The 18822-nt window shown below is 38.0% G+C and overlaps 1 long non-coding RNA gene across 1 annotated transcript; it reads left to right on the forward strand.

The window, feature by feature from the left end:
- The first annotated feature begins 10723 nt into the window (after positions 1 to 10723).
- On the forward strand, positions 10724 to 18669 carry LOC127941511 (uncharacterized). The gene is made up of 8 exons (XR_008149048.1): positions 10724 to 10997; positions 11293 to 11323; positions 11415 to 11557; positions 11964 to 12134; positions 12278 to 12403; positions 13953 to 14163; positions 16437 to 16517; positions 17752 to 18669. It is a non-coding gene; the product is annotated as an uncharacterized LOC127941511 (long non-coding RNA).
- Positions 18670 to 18822: the final 153 nt, after the last annotated feature.

Genomic DNA, 18822 nt, shown 5'->3' on the forward strand with positions numbered 1-18822 from the left:
ACCATGGAAATATTTTTACAATAATCGGTAGGGATAATTAAAACCATGTTCTGGACATACCTCAGAAGTCTGAATTACAATTTACTGAACTTTCCATATAACGTTGCTTAAAATGCTAGGCAACTTTCTTTAGTGACCTCATTCTCTAACTATAACCTCTCTTCTGCAGCACACTGGATGTGTAACGACTCAGTGGTACAGTCTGTTAAGCCACTGGTTCAGAGATTCTGAGGTCATGGGTTCGAATCCAGGACAGTTAATGTTGTTTCTGAGTTCATGGGTTCGGATCAAGGGCAGTTAATGTTGCTTCTGTTCAAGCCTTTGCATTTCCTGAGTGTGTTTGCCTTGAATCAAAAATATGTTTTTGGTCTTTGTCATCTAAAGTTCTGTTCAATTTCAAACTTCTCTACTTCTGAACTGATCGGTTGTCCTGACGTACGCTCCGTTTTGGCCGTTTTGCTTCGTCCCGCTCGTTGCTCTGGCTACAGCCCTTCAGGGCTTGGCCCCGGTATCGCTGCTTGCAGCTATATTAGCGATTGTTTTTGGTAGAATTTTCGAGCAAAAACAATCGATCACTATGCAAGCCCTATGAAGGGAACATGGGAAAATGATGAAATTTGGCACACTTCTAGAGATGGTCACCAATAGTGATCTGACCAACTTTGGGGTCTCTAAGACCAACTCTACAGCGCCACCACCAGTTCAAAAATTCAGTTTTTAAACTTTAATAACTCCCGAACCCTTTGGTCTATACAGATACGACTTAGTACACATGATTACTCTCTTCATGGAGATTACACTCTATACCTTACATTAAGTCTCCACCCATTACAGTAATTGCTATTAAGCTAATTAAGTGTTTCTGTTTAAACGCTACTCCTCCTTCAAAAGTGGTTTGATTTTTCTGAAATTTGCCACAGACGATCTTCGGACCGAGCCGCACAGAAATGACTGAACAGATTTTTGATATTCGTCTTTGTTCAAAAGTTATTCAATTGTGAACATAAGGAGGTCGACCCAAAATCGGTTGAGATGCTGTATCTCGGCCAAACATTGATCAATCGAAACTAAACTTGATACACTTCATCTACACCATGATCTGAGGGTTCATGCCGAATTCGGGCACAGCGCCATCTATGGGTCATGAGATAGCATAAATGCACATTTTTCCTTATAACTTTTTAACAACTTCTTCTATCAAGATAAAACTTAGTACACCTGATTCCTCTCTTCACGCTGATCACATTGAATAGTTTACATTAAAATTCCTGCCATTACAGTAACCCGCATTATGAAAAGTACAGTATTCTGTTTATTCGCTACTCCTCCTTCAAATGTGGCCCAATTCTTCTCAAAATTTCCTCAGACGATCTTTGGACCGAGCCGCACAGAAATGACTGAACAGAATTTTTCGACCTACTGGTCAAAAAAAGAGTTATGATGCTCTGAAGTTAATAGTGTTGAATCGAAATTGAATGAGACGCTATATCTCGGCCGTACTTTGATCAATCGCCACAAAACTCGCTACACTTCATCAACACTATGGACTAAGATAATATCCCAAAGTTGGGAACAGTGCCACCTATGGGTCGTGAGATACCAAAAATTCACTTTTCTGCTTATAACTTTTGAACAATTAGTTGAAAAATCATGATCTTGTTGTCTGTCTATTCCTCGGATCATCCCAAATCCATGGATGTAAATTTTGCCAGGATTAACTTAACTAATTGCCTGACATTAAGAATTGTGTCCTAAGTTTCTATATCTTTTCAAACCATGGAAAGATTTTTACAATAATCGGTAGGGATAATTAAAACCATGTTCTGGACATACCTCAGAAGTCTGAATAACAATTTACTGAACTTTCCATATAACGTTGCTTAAAATGCTAGGCAACTTTCTTTAGTGACCTCATTCTCACACCTTAACCTCTCTTCTGTGCCATGCGAACTGTGTGTCAACTAATGTGGCGCACTTCGCTAAGGCACCGGTCCCAAACCCGAGAGGTCGTGGGATCGAATCCGGGGTGGGTAACGTTGATCCGATGTAAGTTCCGTTTTGGCCGTTTTGCTTCGTCCCGCTCGTTGCTCTGGCTACAGCCCTTCAGGGCTTGGCCCCGGTATCGCTGCTTGCAGCTATATTTAGGGGCCAAGCCCAAAGGGCTGTAGCCCCTATTGTATCTGTATGTTTTATTATTATTATTCTTCTTCTTCTTGGCCAATGGGAGTCTATGGCAGCCCTATGAAGGGAACATGGGAAAATGATGAAATTTGGCACACTTGTAGAACTGGTCATTATTAGTGATCTGACCAGCTTTGGGGTCTCTAGCCCAAACTCTATAGCGCCACCAGCAGTCCAAAAATTCAACATTCAAATGTTTATAACTCTTGAACCACTTATTCTATGAAAATCAAACTTAGTACATCTATTTTGTCTCTTCATGGAGATTCCATTCCATATCTTACATTAAGACTCCGCCCATTACAGTAGCGGCCATTTTGAAAAGTACAGTATTCAGTCTAAACACTACTCCTCCTTCAAAATTGGTCCAATTCTTCTGAAATTTGTCTCAGATGTTCTTTGGACTGAGCCGCACAGAAATGACTGAACAGATTTTTGATTTTCGTCTTTGTTCAAAAGTTATTCAATTGTGAACTTAATGAGGTTGACCTAAAATCGGTAGAGATGCTATATCTCGGCCAAACTTTGATCAATCGATACCAAACTTGGTACACTTCATCTACACCATGATCTGGGGGTCCACGCCAAATTTGGGAACAGCGCCACCTATGGGTGTTGAGATACCAAAAATGCACTTTTTTGCTTATAACTTCTGAACAATTCATCGGAAAATTATTTTCTTGATGTCTATGGATTCTTTAGATCATTCCGGATCTGTGGATGTCAATTTTGTCGAGACCACCAGGACCACCCGTCCGCCATTTTGAATTTTGTCATAAATTGCTATATCTTTTGATCTACTGTACATATCTTCACAAAAATCGATAGGCATCATCAACACCATATCCCGGAGGTACCCCGGAAGTTGGAAGACAGCGCCACCTAGTGTTCAAGAGATATAACGATTCTTGCAAAACCCCTTATAACTACTGTAAATTTTGCTCGATTTTTGATATTTTTATGTCATTTTATTCCATGGGTTATGCCGAATCTGATGATGTCTCATTTGTCATTTTCCAACATGGCGTCTTTCCGCCATATTGAATGGATTTAAATACAGTTTTTTCGCTACTCCTCCCTGAAATCTTGTTCAATTTTGTTCAAAATTTTATCAGATGAACTTCAGACCGGGCCTGACAGAAATGACTGAACAGATTTTTGATATTCACTCCCGTTCCCGACGTGTACAGCTCTGAAGTTGACCGTGCCTGTGCTGGTTGATTTATGCTAATTAGCTTAGCATGCTAATTAGCTAAAATGCTAACACGTTTCTATTGACTCTAATGGTTCTCCTGAGCTATCTGGTTAACTTTGAGCAACGTTAGCATTTTTTAGCGTAGCATGCTAATCTGGCTAAAATGCTACTTCGGGCTTTTGAGAGTTCATTCTCACACCTTAACCTCTCTTCTGTGCCATGGGAACTGTGTGTCAACTAATGTGGCGCACTTAGCTAAGGCACTGGTCACGAACCCGAGAGGTCGTGGGATCGAATCCGGGGTGGGTCACGTCGATCCGATGTGAGTTCCATTTTGGCCATTTTGCTTCGTCCCGCTCGTTGCTCTGGCTACAGCCCTTCAGGGCTTGGCCCCGGTATCGCTGCTTGCAGCTATATTAGCGATTGTTTTTGGTAGAATTTTCGAGCAAAAACAATCGATCACTATGCTAGCCCTATGAAGGGAACATGGGAAAATGATGAAATTTGGCACACTTCTAGAGATGGTCACCAATAGTGATCTGACCAACTTTGGGGTCTGTAAGACCAACTCTATAGCGCCACCACCAGTTCAAAAATTCTGTTTTTAAACTTTAATAACTCCTGAACCCTTTGTTCTAGACAGATAAAACTTAGTACACATGATTACTCTCTTCTTGGAGATTACATTCTATACCTTACATTAAGTTTCCACCCATTACAGTAATTGCTATTAATCTAATTAAGTGTTTCCGTTTAAACGCTACTCCTCCTTCAAAAGTGGTTTGATTTTTCTGAAATTTGCCACAGACGATCTTCGGACCGAGCCGCACAGAAATGACTGAACAGATTTTTGATATTCGTCTTTGTTCAAAAGTTATTCAATTGTGAACATAACGAGGTCGACCCAAAATTGGTTAAGAGGCTGTATCTCGGCCAAACATTGATCAATCGAAACTAAACTTGATACTCTTCACCAACACCATGATCTGAGGTTTCATGCCGAATTCGGGCACAGCGCCACCTATGGGTCATGAGATAGCATAAATGCACATTTTTCCTTATAACTTTTGAACACCTTCTTCTATCAAGATAAAACTTAGTACACCTGATTCCTCTCTTCACGCTGGTCACATTGAATAGTTTACATTAAAATTCCTGCCATTACAGTGAAGGCCATTAAGAAAAGTACAGTATTCCGTTTTTTCGCTACTCCTCCTTCAAATGTGGCCCAATTCTTCTCAAAATTTCCTCATACGATCTTTGGACCGAGCCGCACAGAAATGACTGAACAGAATTCTTCGACCTACTGGTCAAAAAAAGAGTTATGATGCTCTGAAGTTAATAGTGTTCAATCGAAATTGTATGAGAGGCTATATCTCGGCCGTACTTTGATCAATTGCCACAAAACTCGCTACAGTTCATCAACACTATGAACTGAGAATATATCCCAAAGTTGGGAACAGTGCCACCTATGGGTCGTGAGATACCAAAGACTCACATTTCTGCTTATAGCTTTTGAACAATTAGTTGGAAAATCATGATCTTGTTGTCAGTCTATTCCTCGAAACATGCCGAATCCATGGATGTAAATTTTGCCAGGATTAACTAAACTAACTGCCTGACATTAAGAATTGTGTCCTAAGTTTCTATATCTTTTCAACCCATGGAAAGATTTCTACTATAATCGGTAGGGATTATTAAAACCATGTTCTGGACATATCTCAGAAGTCTGAATTACAATTTACTCAACTTTCCATATCATGCTGCTTAAATTGCTAAGCAACTTTCTTCAGTGACCTCATTCTCACACCTTAACCTCTCTTCTGTGCCATGCGAACTGTGTGTCAACTAATGTGGCGCACTTCGCTAAGGCACCGGTCCCAAACCCGAGAGGTCGTGGGATCGAATCCGGGGTGGGTAACGTCGGTCCGATGGAAGTTCCGTTTTGGCCGTTTTGCTTCGTCCCGCTCGTTGCTCTGGCTACAGCCCTTCAGGGCTTGGCCCCGGTATCGCTGCTTGCAGCTATATTTAGGGGCCAAGCCCAGAGGGCTGTAGCCCCTATTGTATCTGTACGTTTTCTTTATTATTATTATTATTATTATTATTATTCTTCTTCTTCTCCAATGGGAGTCTATGGCAGCCCTATGAAGGGAACATGGGAAAATGATGAAATTTGGCACACTTGTAGAGATGACCATTATTAGTGATCTGACCAACTTTGGGGTCTCTAGGACCAACTCTACAGCGCCACCACCAGTTCAAAAATTCAACATTCAAACGTTAATAACTCTTGAACCACTTATTCTATGAAAATAAAACTTACTACATCTGTTTTGTCTCTTCATGGAGATTCCATTCCATATCTTACATTAAGACTCCGCCCATTACAGTAGCGGCCATTTTGAAAAGTACTGTATTCAGTCTAAACACTACTCCTCCTTCAAAATTGGTCCAATTCTTCTGAAATTTGTCTCAGATGTTCTTTGGACTGAGCCGCACAGAAATGACTGAACAGATTTTTGATTTTCGTCTTTGTTCAAAAGTTATTCCATTGTAAACTTAATGAGGTTGACCTAAAATCGGTTGAGATGCTGTATCTCGGCCAAACTTTGATCAATCGAAACCAAACTTGATACACTTCATCTACACCATGATCTGGGGGTCCATGCCAAATTTGGCAATAGCGCCACCTATGGGTGATGAGATACCAAAAATGCACTTTTTTGCTTATAACTTCTGAACAATTCATCAGAAAATTATTTTCTTGATGTCTATGGATTCTTTAGGTCATTCCGAATCTGTGGATGTCAATTTTGTCAAGACCACTAGGACCACCCGTCCGCCATTTTAAATTTTGTCATAAATTGCTATATCTTTTGATCTACTGTACATATCTTCACAAAAATCGATAGGCATCATCAACACCATATCCAAGAGGTACCCCGGAAGTTAGAAGACAGTGCCACCTAGTGTTCAAGAGATATAACGATTATTGCAAAACCCCTTATAACTACTGTAAATGTTGACCAATTTTTGTTATTTTTATGTCATTTTATTCCTTTGGTTATGCCGAATCTGATGATGTCTCAATTGTCATTTTCCAACATGGCGTCTGTCCGCCATATTGAATGGAATGAAATACAGTTTTTTCGCTACTCCTCCCTGAAATCTTGTTCAATTTTGTCCATAATTTTATCAGATGAACTTCAGACCGGGCCTGACAGAAATGACTGAACAGATTTTTGATATTCGCTCCCGTTCCTGACATGTACAGCTCCGAAGTTGATCGTGCCTGTGCTGGTTGATTTATGCTAATTAGCTTAGCATGCTAATTAGCTAAAATGCTAACACGTTTCTATTGACTCTAATGGGTCTCCTGAGCTATCTGGTTAACTTTGAGCAACGTTAGCATTTTTTAGCGTAGCATGCTAATCTGGCTAAAATGCTGCTTCGGGCTTTTGAGAGTTAATTCTCACACCTTAACCTCTCTTCTGTGCCGTGCGAACTGTGTGTCAACTAATGTGGCGCACTTCGCTAAGGCACAGGTCCCGAACCCGAGAGGTCGTGGGATCGAATCCGGGGTGGGTAACGTCGATCCGATGGAAGTTCCGTTTTGGCCGTTTTGCTTCGTCCCGCTCGTTGCTCTGGCTACAGCCCTTCAGGGCTTGGCCCCGGTATCGCTGCTTGCAGCTATATTTATTATTATTCTTCTTCTTCTTCTTGGCCAATGGGGGTCTATGGCAGCCCTATGAAGGGAACATGGGAAAATGATGAAATTTGGCACACTTGTAGAGATGACCATTATTAGTGATCTGACCAACTTTGGGGTCTCTAGGACCAACTCTACAGCGCCACCACCAGTTCAAAAATTCAACATTCAAACGTTAATAACTCCTTAACCACTATTTCTATGAAAATAAAACTTAGTACATCTATTTTGTCTCTTCATGGAGATTCCATTCCATATCTTACATTAAGACTCCACCCATTACAGTAGCGGCCATTTTGAAAAGTACAGTATTCAGTCTAAACACTACTCCTCCTTCAAAATTAGTCCAATTCTTCTGAAATTTGGCTCAGATGTTCTTTGGACTGAGCCGCACAGAAATGACTGAACAGAATTTTGATTTTTGTCTTTGTTCAAAAGTTATTCAATTGTGAACTTAATGAGGCTGACCTAAAATCGGCTGAGATGCTGTATCTCGGCCAAACTTTGATCAATCGAAACCAAACTTGGTACACTTCATCTACACCATGAGCTGGGGGTCCATGCCAAATTTGGGAATAGCGCCACCTATGGGTGTTGAGATACCAAAAATGCACTTTTTTGCTTATAACTTCTGAACAGTTCATCAGAAAATTATTATCTTGATGTCTATGGATTCTTTAGATCATTCCGGATCTGTGGATGTCCATTTTGTCAAGACCACCTGGACCACCCGTCCGCCATTTTGAAATTTGTCATAAAATGCTATATCTTTTGAATTACTTTACAAATCTTCACAAAAATTGGTAGACATAATCAACACCATATCCCGGAGGTACCCCGGAAGTTGGAAGACAGCGCCACCTAGTGTTCAAGAGATATAACGATTCTTGCAAAACCCCTTATAACTACTGTAAATTTTGATCGATTTTTGTTATTTTTATGTCATTTTATTCCGTGGGTTATGTCGAATCTGATGATGTCTCATTTGTCATTTTCCAATATGGCAACTGTCCGCCATATTAAATGGAATGAAATACAGTTTTTTCGCTACTCCTCCCTGAAATCTTGTTCAATTTTGTTCAAAATGTTATCAGATGAACTTCAGACCAGGCCTGACAGAAATGACTGAACAGATTTTTGATATTCACTCCCGTTCCCGACATGTACTGCTCCGAAGTTGACCGTGCCTGTGCTTGTTGATTAATGCTAGTTAGCTTAGCATGCTAATTAGCTAAAATGCTAACACGTTTCTATTGACTCTAATGGGTCTCTTGAGCTACTTGGTTAACTTTGAGCAACGTTAGCAATTTTTAGCGTATCATGCTAATCTGGCTAAAATGCTACTTCGGGCTTTTGATAGTTCATTCTCACACCTTAACCTGTCTTCTGTGCCATGTAAACTGTGTGTCAACTAATGTGGCGCACTTAGCTAAGGCACTGGTCCTGAAATCGAAAGGTCGTGGGATCGAATCCGTGGTGGGTCAGTTTGATCTGATGTAACTTTCATTTTGGCCATTTTGCTCTGGCTACAGCCCTTCAGGGCTTGGCCCCGGTATCGCTGCTTGCAGCTATATTCATGATTGTTTCTCCTCCTGTGTGATGGACCTTCGCAGCGTTTTGATACAGAAAAGCACATTAGTGCCTTTGCTCCTGTTTGTAGCACATTGGTATTTATTTTTTTTAAATGGTGGTTATATTTTCACATCATTCTTTAATGAAAAATGCATAATTCATGGGGTAAACTGCTGTTATAAATAAACCTATGGAGAAACAAAAGAAAGGTTGCCAGATGGAATAAAACACTAGAATGTATATTTATATTTATATAATGTAGAAAAATGGCTTATGAAAGCTGTTTTGCCATGCAGTCAGCCGTTTGGACAAACGGAGTCAAACATTTTTTTTCTATGAGGGAAAAAGTATGACCATTATTACATCAATATTTAATATGAAAAAAATAATAATAAACAAAAATGGACATTCAAATTTATGTTGCACATTGTTCTGTTTGTAATCTGTTCTTTATGTAATCTTACTCTTACACCTTGTCATGCAGCGTATCATGTGTATTTACAATTCAATTCATTTATATAAGGAATAATCACTTAATGTGATAGAGAGAATATACCATAAAGAAAGTGATTATACTTTCTTTATGGTATATTATATTCTCTCTATCACATTAAGTCTTATTTGATGTTCTGTGTTGACGTTATCCACTATTTTTATTACATTTTAATTACACTGAACAAAATTGGCATATCAAGATGCTGATTAGACAGCATGATTATTGCACAGGTGTGCCTTAGGCTACACTAAAATGTGCAGTTTTACTGTGGGTTTCGGGGGGGGGGGGGTGACCACCATTTGCCTCACGCAGTGCAACACATGAGCTGATCTAGTTGTTGAACCCATCGGAGAACTGATTTATAACTGTCTGCTGTTGAATACCAAAATAACCCCAAATATATATTTGTGGCATTGCTACATTTAAAAAGCTATAAAAATAAAAGTTCTAGATTGCACAGACCTTTTCCACCTCAGATTGACAGTACACCTTCCCACAGTGTCAGCTGGGTCGATTCAGGATTCAGTCATTTCAGGCCACAATCAACAACCTGATCAACTCTATCCAAAGGAGGTGTGTTGCACTGCATGACGCAAATGGTGGAACCCCCTGGAATCCCCAACAGGCCCGTCGCGACAAGGCAGGCAAACCAAGCAATTGCTTGGGGCCCCGAGCTGGCCTGGGGCCCCAAGACAACGACTGGTTAAGAATAAAATGCAACGACACTGTTTGAGCGCCTCTTTGATTGTCAATGCAGTAACGTGCAATGACACTGTTATCGGGATCCCCCTCAAGGGGGCCCCTCTCAGTAGTCGCGAACAGCAGTCAGCCAACACGTGATATCTGCTACCGGCAAAATACAAAACCTCCTCGGCAGTCACTAAGCGGAATTATGGTTCATGAAGCCAGAAGAGAAAGGAAGAGGAGGATAAGAAAAAAAAAAAAAAAAAAACAAGATAGTGGTAAGTGATAAATTACACTGGATATAATAGCTCTACAAATTGTCAGTCTTGTACAAATGGTGTAATTTTGCAGCAGGTAGGCTAGTGAAAAATATGTTTATGTTAGCTAACGTTACCTGCCTGAGGGCAAATGCTGCTTGTAACGAACAGTTAGTGCAGTTTTTTTTCAAAAGGAAGGAATATGGTTAACACTGTAACATGTTTTTTAAGGGATGAGGAAGACGCAGAACAGAAATCGCGTACTGCAAGGAGTCAGCAGTGTTTTGATTTGAGGGCGAGGGCAAATGTAAAGAGAACGTTGTGGCGTGTGTCGATTTTGAATGAATTAATTAAAAATAGGTCTATTTAAATATGAATCCTGCATGTTCTGCTCGTCTCTTTTAATGAATGGAGCAGAATCGCGACTTCCTTTACACTGAAGCGCACGTGACGCTCGCGGTAATTTCAGCATCTGCTGTCTCACTAAAGACGTGAACATATGAACAACATCTCCAGAACTGCTCTGACAGTCACTTCATGAGCATTTGAGCGTTTGATTTGAATAAATGGTACGTCAACCAGTCAAAATAAAAGTCCTGTTTTAGACAAGTATTTGCCAGAGATGTATTACTACCCAGACAGCACATGTACGTCTGGCCGACGTCGGCCCAATATCGAGACGTCGGCCTCTATACCTAAAACATCTATAAAACATCGGCCTGGCGGAGGCCGATATAATTTGGTCAGTGCTCTGTTCTCCAGCTCATCAATCGTCGGCCCTGAGTTGGTTCACGACCGCGGGCCGATGCCGCGCTTATCTGTGTGCGCGTGCCCAGTATTCATCTCTTTTAGCCACCCAGAGAGAGAGAAGAGGATAATCCCAGCGACATCTGTGGCTCTGAGGTAACGTTACGATTTCACTTCAGCTCAATTAGACAAAAAATACTACTTTGTTAATTCTGTGACACTGAAAAAGTACTAGTAATACAGTCTATGGGCAGCTGAAGAGTCTGGCTTATTTTCAAAAAATGTTACCGTTAACTTTTTGAGCCAACGGTCACGGTAGCGATTTTTTTTTTTTACATTAATGTTAACGCCTTAATGCGTTTTCAGAAGTTTCTCGGAGGGAAAATGTAAAAGCGGGTTATTAAAGAGAAGTCCTGACTGCTTTTTCACCGTGTTTTTCACTCTTTTACAGGCTTCCAGAAATAATCTGGTGAAATAATATGGTGAGCTATTGTTGCTTCTGAACTACAAAATGATTTTTTAATTTATTATTGAATGAGACTGTACATTATAAATGTAATGCTTTAACTCTAGATGTTTGTTTGTGTGAATGCTGTGTGTGCGTTGAGTCCTGCGCGAGCGGGGAGCAGAGTTGCCATGGAAACGGGGCGTCAACACAAAAACCGTTACTGGCAAACAGTAATCTCCGTCTCTCGCTGCGGTTTACACTGTTTTAGGTAAGTTTAGTGTCTAAAATCACACAAATATTACATACAAATGTTCCTGACGCGTTTCTTACTTGTTATTGACATGTTTCAATTAAATTTATTTTATAGAAACGGTTTAGTTTCTTCGGAAAAGTCCGTTAGCATTTTAGCGGTTTTCAGGTAGGCTAACTATATTGATTGAGCTCTTGTTGATGAAACTCTGGGCTTTTAATCAAATCTTCGTGTGTGTATGAGATATTTTGATGGCACTTTGAATGTTTTGCTGGTGATTTGTCAGTATGTTATTGGAAAAGGCTGATTTACTGAATCGATGACGTCATTTACAGTGAGAGTGTAATCGGCTGAAATCAAGTTCACATGAGTTTTGATATTTCATGATAAACAGATATTAATACAAATTGTTCTGTGATTTCAGGAGGACAGAAAGAAACTCTACAGAACAGAAGTGAAGCTCCAAGATTTCAACATTTCTGAAGGGAGATTCTGACTTAGAAATACAGGTGACCTGAAGAAGCTCATGAAAAACATGAATATGCCTTTTTCAGAATACATTTTATCAATTTTAAGAAGTCCCTGACATCATAACGTAAGTCACACTCAACCTAAAACTAAAAATATAGATTGTGTTATTTTAAGATTATATTTTTAGTAGTAGAATATGTATATTACATGTTATTATAATTGTTATATATTATTCTGTCTTTTATCTCCATTTCACCTCTACTCTAGCTTGTTTCCTTCTAATGAACCTGGAACTGTAGAGTAAATATTGTTGACTCTGTGTCAGATTGCTTGTTTTGTTCCTGGATTCTTCAGTGATGATGATCAGAGTCTGAGTGAACCTGCTGTCAGACAGTGAGTACCGTGGGGTTTCAGTCAGGGCCTTCAGTAAACAACTGTTAGATACCTGTACACATCTTACACATCTCTGTTACAGCTAACGCAGCCGTATGTGTAAAGGTGCGGTCACACTAGCCTTTGAACGTGCAAAATTATTTCGGACGCCGCTGCGAATATGGGCGGGAGCAAGATATAACGGTTTCGCCTTATCACAACATGGGTTAATCCGTTTCCGGTCTGACGCATTCGCATGCGTATGAATGGAAGTCAGTGGAACGAAAAGTGCAGTGTGACCGCCCCTTAATGCACATATTATGCCCCACACAGGCTCTCAACAACAATGACGGGGCTGATCAACAACTTCAGCAGTAGGCTAGATTAGTGTGGGTTAAAGGGATAGTTCACCCCAAAATGAAAATTTGCTGTTAATTTACTTTCCCTCAGGTCTTCCCAGGTGTGGGTGACTTTTTGGTAACAATTTATAATAAAGTTCAGTTGTAAGTCACTTTTAAGTGAGAAGTTAATGATGAACTAATCATTTACAAAACATTCATAAGCGCCTAATAAGTGATATACTAATAATTTGTCTTTTTGTAAATTCATTTTAAAAGTCATTTACAAGTAATAAGATTATGATTAACTAATTATTTACAAAACATGACTGTGTTCATAGAAATAAATGATGTTAATATTTTTATCTATGTTCTGTAGATTAAGTTATAAATAATTTACAAGTGACATGAATATACATTAACTAATGATTAAGTAATATGCTATGATTTACACATCTTTCATAAGCAATCTTAAAAAAAATAAAATCACGAAAAAAATCAAACAGATCCTTAATTTTTAATAGTTACTAGTTAATATATTATGAATCACTTATAAATCATTGAAATGTCAACATTGTACTATTATCTCAATAAACATTATAAATCATTTACAAAGCTTTCTGCACCCCCCAATCTAAGGTGTAAACTACTCATCAGTTGTAAATGTTTTACAACACACACACACACACACACACACACACACACACATACATATATATATATATATATATATATACATATATATATACACACACACACCAACACACACACACACACACACAAAATCAACCAACCTGTAACCGGAAAGTTTACATTTACAACTGATGAGTAGTTTACACTTTAGATTGTGGGTGCAGAAAGCTTTGTAAGTTATTTATAACTTAATCTACAGAACATAGATAAAAATATTAACATCACTTATTAATCATCTATGAACACATAGTCATGTTTTGTAAATGATTAGTTTACCATTAGCTAATTACTTTTATTACATGGCTCTGTGGGTACTTGATTCTGATTGGTCAGTTGCGACATTCCGATGCATGTTATCCCTGGATAAAAACCTGTAAAATGTAATAACACAGGCTCATCCGGGTAACAGCAGTTGGTGCTGTACTCTTGCTTTAACTATTTTTTTTATTGGTGGAAGCTGTGCATTTGTTTAGCTAATAAATTATAAAAACTGTGTACAACAGTTGTGTACAATTGTTTAATTATGTCATCCTGGTTAGGGTTGGCCTGATTGACGATGCCATCGTCCATCGGCGATGGCTGATAGACATCACGATGCTGCGCCGGAAACAGCGTCATCAGCTCCAGTATCTTGCCCATGCATCTGTTGTCATGCGACAGAGAAGTCACGTTCTATAGACAGTTTCTATAGACAGTTGTGAACGTGCTGACAGCTGGTTGCCCAGGCTATGGATTAAAGGTAATACTGTTGTAAGTAGTGTTCATTTTCTCCTAAATACCGATCATTTCGCTTCATTAGACCTCAATGTATCACCAGTAGCCACTGGTATTGATTTGGTCTTTTTTTTTTTCTGGACATCCACACAGCACCACAGTATTATCAACTAGAGATCAACCGATAGTGGATTTTTCCAATACTGATAGCTAGTTTGGACCACACTGGCCGATACCGATTTATAAACCAATAGTTTTTAAAATGAATACTGAACAAAATGGATACTAAACGAGAGCAGTGGTCTGCGGTCGCGCTGTGGGTTCCCGGGTTTGTGTCCATTCTCGGACCATTCCATGTATTTCAACTGTAGAAAAGGTTGTTCCGAGCCGAAACTGACTTCTTTCATATTTGTCGACCAATATACAGAAAACTACATCAGTATATCATCATAAACACAAACGTTTTTGTCTTACATGAATGTAAACAGATGAGAAAGAAAACATACACGTACAGTATTTTTGTTTAAATAGACAACAGCCTAATAAACGCGCTGTCTGTCATTAATGTTAATCAAAGAACAAAAGAAACAAAAGAAAATCATTCACTGATCTCGACTGAATATATTTAATAACTTTAATTGATTATTCTTTATTTTATTTATAAAAAGAAAACTATACAGTGTTTTTAAACTTTTAATTATAGTTTCTGTACCTGAAATTTTGTTTAGTTGTATTTAGGATATTGCTAATTGATTTGTTTGTTCATGTCTTACTACTGACTGGTTACTTGTCTTTAACACTTTAATATTTTTATTAATTAATTGTTTTTGCTATGGTATTTTTTTTTTTTTAAGCACAGGCAAAATTCCTCTTGCAGTGTTTTGTAAGCTGCTGATTTTTGCTCATGTTATTCAGCTGCAACAGAATGCTTTGTAAAAAGACAGAAACATGTTTGACATCTAAATGTTTGACTCAATTTTTTTATATTGGATTTTTTATCTTATTGGAATCGAAACTAGGAATCGATAAGCAGAATCGATAAAATCGATAAAATTGGAATCAATAAAATTCAAACGATACCCAACCCTACACACCGGACGCGTCACATTTTATTTGCTGCTATTTTAGAACAGTGCGTGATTATCTAATCATGCGCAGCGTCTTTGAGAAGTCACAGTTATCACACACACCGGATTCGACACATTCAATTCAAGCAGCAGTCTAAAACTGTTTATTTAATCACCAAACGGACATAAGTTTGCTTCAGGAATGAACTATGTGGCACATGTGTTTAAAGTTCAGTGTTAATAAAAAAAAAAAAAGAGCAAACGGAAAGAAAACGCGCAATCTGTATTACAGCTTTCTATATGAAGCATACAGACTGTATTAGAGCCACAGAAAGACCAACGTTTTTGCTGTAAAATGCACAATACATAATTCATAGCCTAGGGTGAAGTCATTATGTAAATTTACAATGATTTGAGATTAATATAATGTTATTTAATAGAAAACTATGTGAACGGCTGCATTTAAACTCGCGTTTGAAGTTTCCCACTCTGTGCAGCGCACAGTGTCACATGGCAAAACAAACGCAACACGGAAAAATATCTCCATGGATTTTGCAGATAACCGATAGTTCTACAAATCAACTATCGGTGCCGATTAACCAGCAAAACCAATGAATCGGTCGACCTCTGTTATAACAATGTGCATGATACAATACTCATCAAATAATAAAGAACTCTTTTCATGTCCCTTGACTCAGATTAAAAAGTAATCACGGCCAACAAAATAACTTGTGCTTGGTGTAAAAATGTTGCTGGCCTTCAGTTTAGGTGTAGGTCTTCCTTTCTCAGTTGTAGGTCTTCATTTCTCAGTTATTCTCTTTTTTTCTGCAAAATAGCACCTTAAAAAAGCATTTTAGTAGATTGGCAACCAGGTCTGTAGGCTGTATTTTCTTTTCATTGAATTTCACTTTCGTACTTTGGAAATCCCTGACTAAAAGGGCAGTCTAACGCTGGGGGTAGCACTGGGCACGTCTCTAGACCCAGAGGGTGTGCTGTCATTGAATGTCAAAATTTGATTGGCTGATGATTCTGTCACTAATGTTCGTAACAAATCAGATGTGACTTCTTTCATCAAAAGGGTAGCACAATCTGTAGTGCTGGCCATAGACTTTTTGTAATGTAGGATATTCCAGGTCAACCTCAACTAAACTAATCACAAGCAATGTGTGAACATTACACAAATGTAAATGATAACTAAATAGTCTTTAAAAGCTTTTTTCACACAATTTTGTTTTTTTATAGGGCCAGCAGAGCCCTGCTCACCCTGACGGCCCACCGCTGCTGTCAGAAAACATCTCCAAGATGCTATAAACTGCAGGACTAGTAAGTACAATCTTGAACATACACAACTGTTTCATAAGTTTGGGAAGGTATGGTTTTTTGTGTTTTTGAAAGTCTTTTATGGCAACCACAGTTTAATATATGAAATGAATACAGTTCACTACAATTTAAAATAATAGTTTTCTATTTGAATATATTTAGAGAAGTCATTTATTCCTGTGATGGTAAAGCTGTATTTTCAGCATCATTACTCTGTCTTCAGTGTCACATGATCTTCAGAAATCATTCTTATATTCTGATTTGCTTCTGAAGAAACATTTCTGACTATTTTTTCAGGATTCTTTGATGAATAAAGTTTTAAAACAGTACAGTGTTTGAAACAGAAATGTCTGTTTTAACTTTTGATAATTGATAAGACAGTGATAATAATTAAAAATGTTCATTGAGCAGCAAATCAGAATGATTTCTGAAGGATCATGTGACACTGTAGACTGGAGTAATAAAAATTAGCTTAGATCACTGAAATAAATTACATTTCACAATATATTCATGTAGAAAACTGTTGTTAAATTGTAATATTTCACAATATTACAGTTTTTTTACTTGCTTTTGATCAAATAAAGGCAGCCTTGGTGAGCAGAAGAGATTTTTCTCAAAGAAGTAAAAAAAAATCGTACTGACCCCAAACTTTTAACGGTAGTATAAATTATAAATTACAAATATGCTGTTCCACCCACTGAAATGTGTATTCCATTCTAACGAGATGCCTGTTCCACAAATATTACATTTACAGGGATCACGTGAAACACTTCATCAATAAACTGATTTTTGAGAGCATTAGTGGCAGTGTGTCGATTTTTGTTTATTGATTGGTGAATTGGAAGTGGATGTGCGTTTATTAAACCTACTTGTGATTAAATCAGATATATATATAGCAAAATAAGCTCAGATTGAGGCAGCAGCATCTATGGTGCATTGCCTGTAGTGAGGTCACTAAATTCTAACACCAATAATTTATCAAAGTCCACTAAAGGAAGTAAAACCTATTGGTATTTTACTTTGAAAATAGCCTTCCAAATAATATTTGGGGCTCGGACACACTTTTTTGTTGTTGTTTAAATTAAATTAAAATACATAGTTTAGTATTCACACAACACATCTAATAACCATGCACTCCAGTTATATGTGATTAAATAAATAATATTTTGTCTGAAATAATATGAACAGCAGCAGCTATTCTAAACTTTCTCCTTTTTATTTCCTGTCTCTATCTCAGGATGGCCATCCCAAGGTTTCTAGAGATTACAGCAGCTCCAGACTGAATCCAAACTCACTTTTGAAGACTTCAGATGAGACCAACGCTCACAAAGACTACAGACGACAACTGTACATGAACACACAAAACATTGGACACACAAAACAAATATTATCCTTATTTTGCCTATAAGGGTAAATTTGATGATTTTCAAACTGCTTTATTGTAACCTCTTATATCTGTAAATGAACAATATTTACTCTCTGAGTTATGTGGACCTACATGTCCCCTTTTATTTGTAAGCATCACTTTAAAAATGTTGAAAGATAATGTTAATGTTAACTGAATACTAAACTAGAGACTTGTTTAGTAAGATTTTATCAGAAAATATTTGTGAACTTTTATCATGCAATTTAAAACATTTTAATTGCTTAATTAGTATTGTTTGCCTGGTTTTATTTTGTGTTTATGTAACTCTTTTTAAAAAGTTCTTGGCATAAAGTTTGCATGCGATGCTGACAGCACTGAACACATGACTTTTTATTATGAACTAGATGGTCTTCTCAGTGAGTCTCAGTCATCTCTGGCTTTTTAAACTGTAACCTTGAAATATGCATTTCCCGTAAACCTACTTTGAAATAAGTATTGTCAAAAGGTGCTATACTCATACAACATTTAACCATGCAAGTACTGTAGTAATGGTTATTTTTGTTTTTACTATGGGTTTACTGCAAAAGCTGTAGTAAAATCATGGTGATTGTAGTAAAACTATGGTTGATTTTGTTTTTTTCTATGGTTTTACTGCAAAAGCTGTAGTAAAATAATGGTTAATGTTCAAAAGACTACAAATAATCCCGAATTATCCACTTTTGATCAAAGCATCTGGTAAATGTTATTGTATTTGTACATGTATTATGAAATAAATGAAAATATTAATAAAGTTGCGTCTGTTCTTGAGAGTGGTGTGTATTGTTTTATTATAAACCAGCGGCGGTAGCCGCGGGTGGTCCGTAAAGATGAGCAAAACGCCGGTGAACCGCGTCCACGCAGAGCAGCCGGGATGTATCGTACCAGCATCGGCCGGAGAGCATA

This window comes from Carassius gibelio, chromosome A21, assembly GCF_023724105.1.
Source record: "Carassius gibelio isolate Cgi1373 ecotype wild population from Czech Republic chromosome A21, carGib1.2-hapl.c, whole genome shotgun sequence".
NCBI classification, from domain to species: Eukaryota; Metazoa; Chordata; class Actinopteri; order Cypriniformes; family Cyprinidae; genus Carassius; species Carassius gibelio.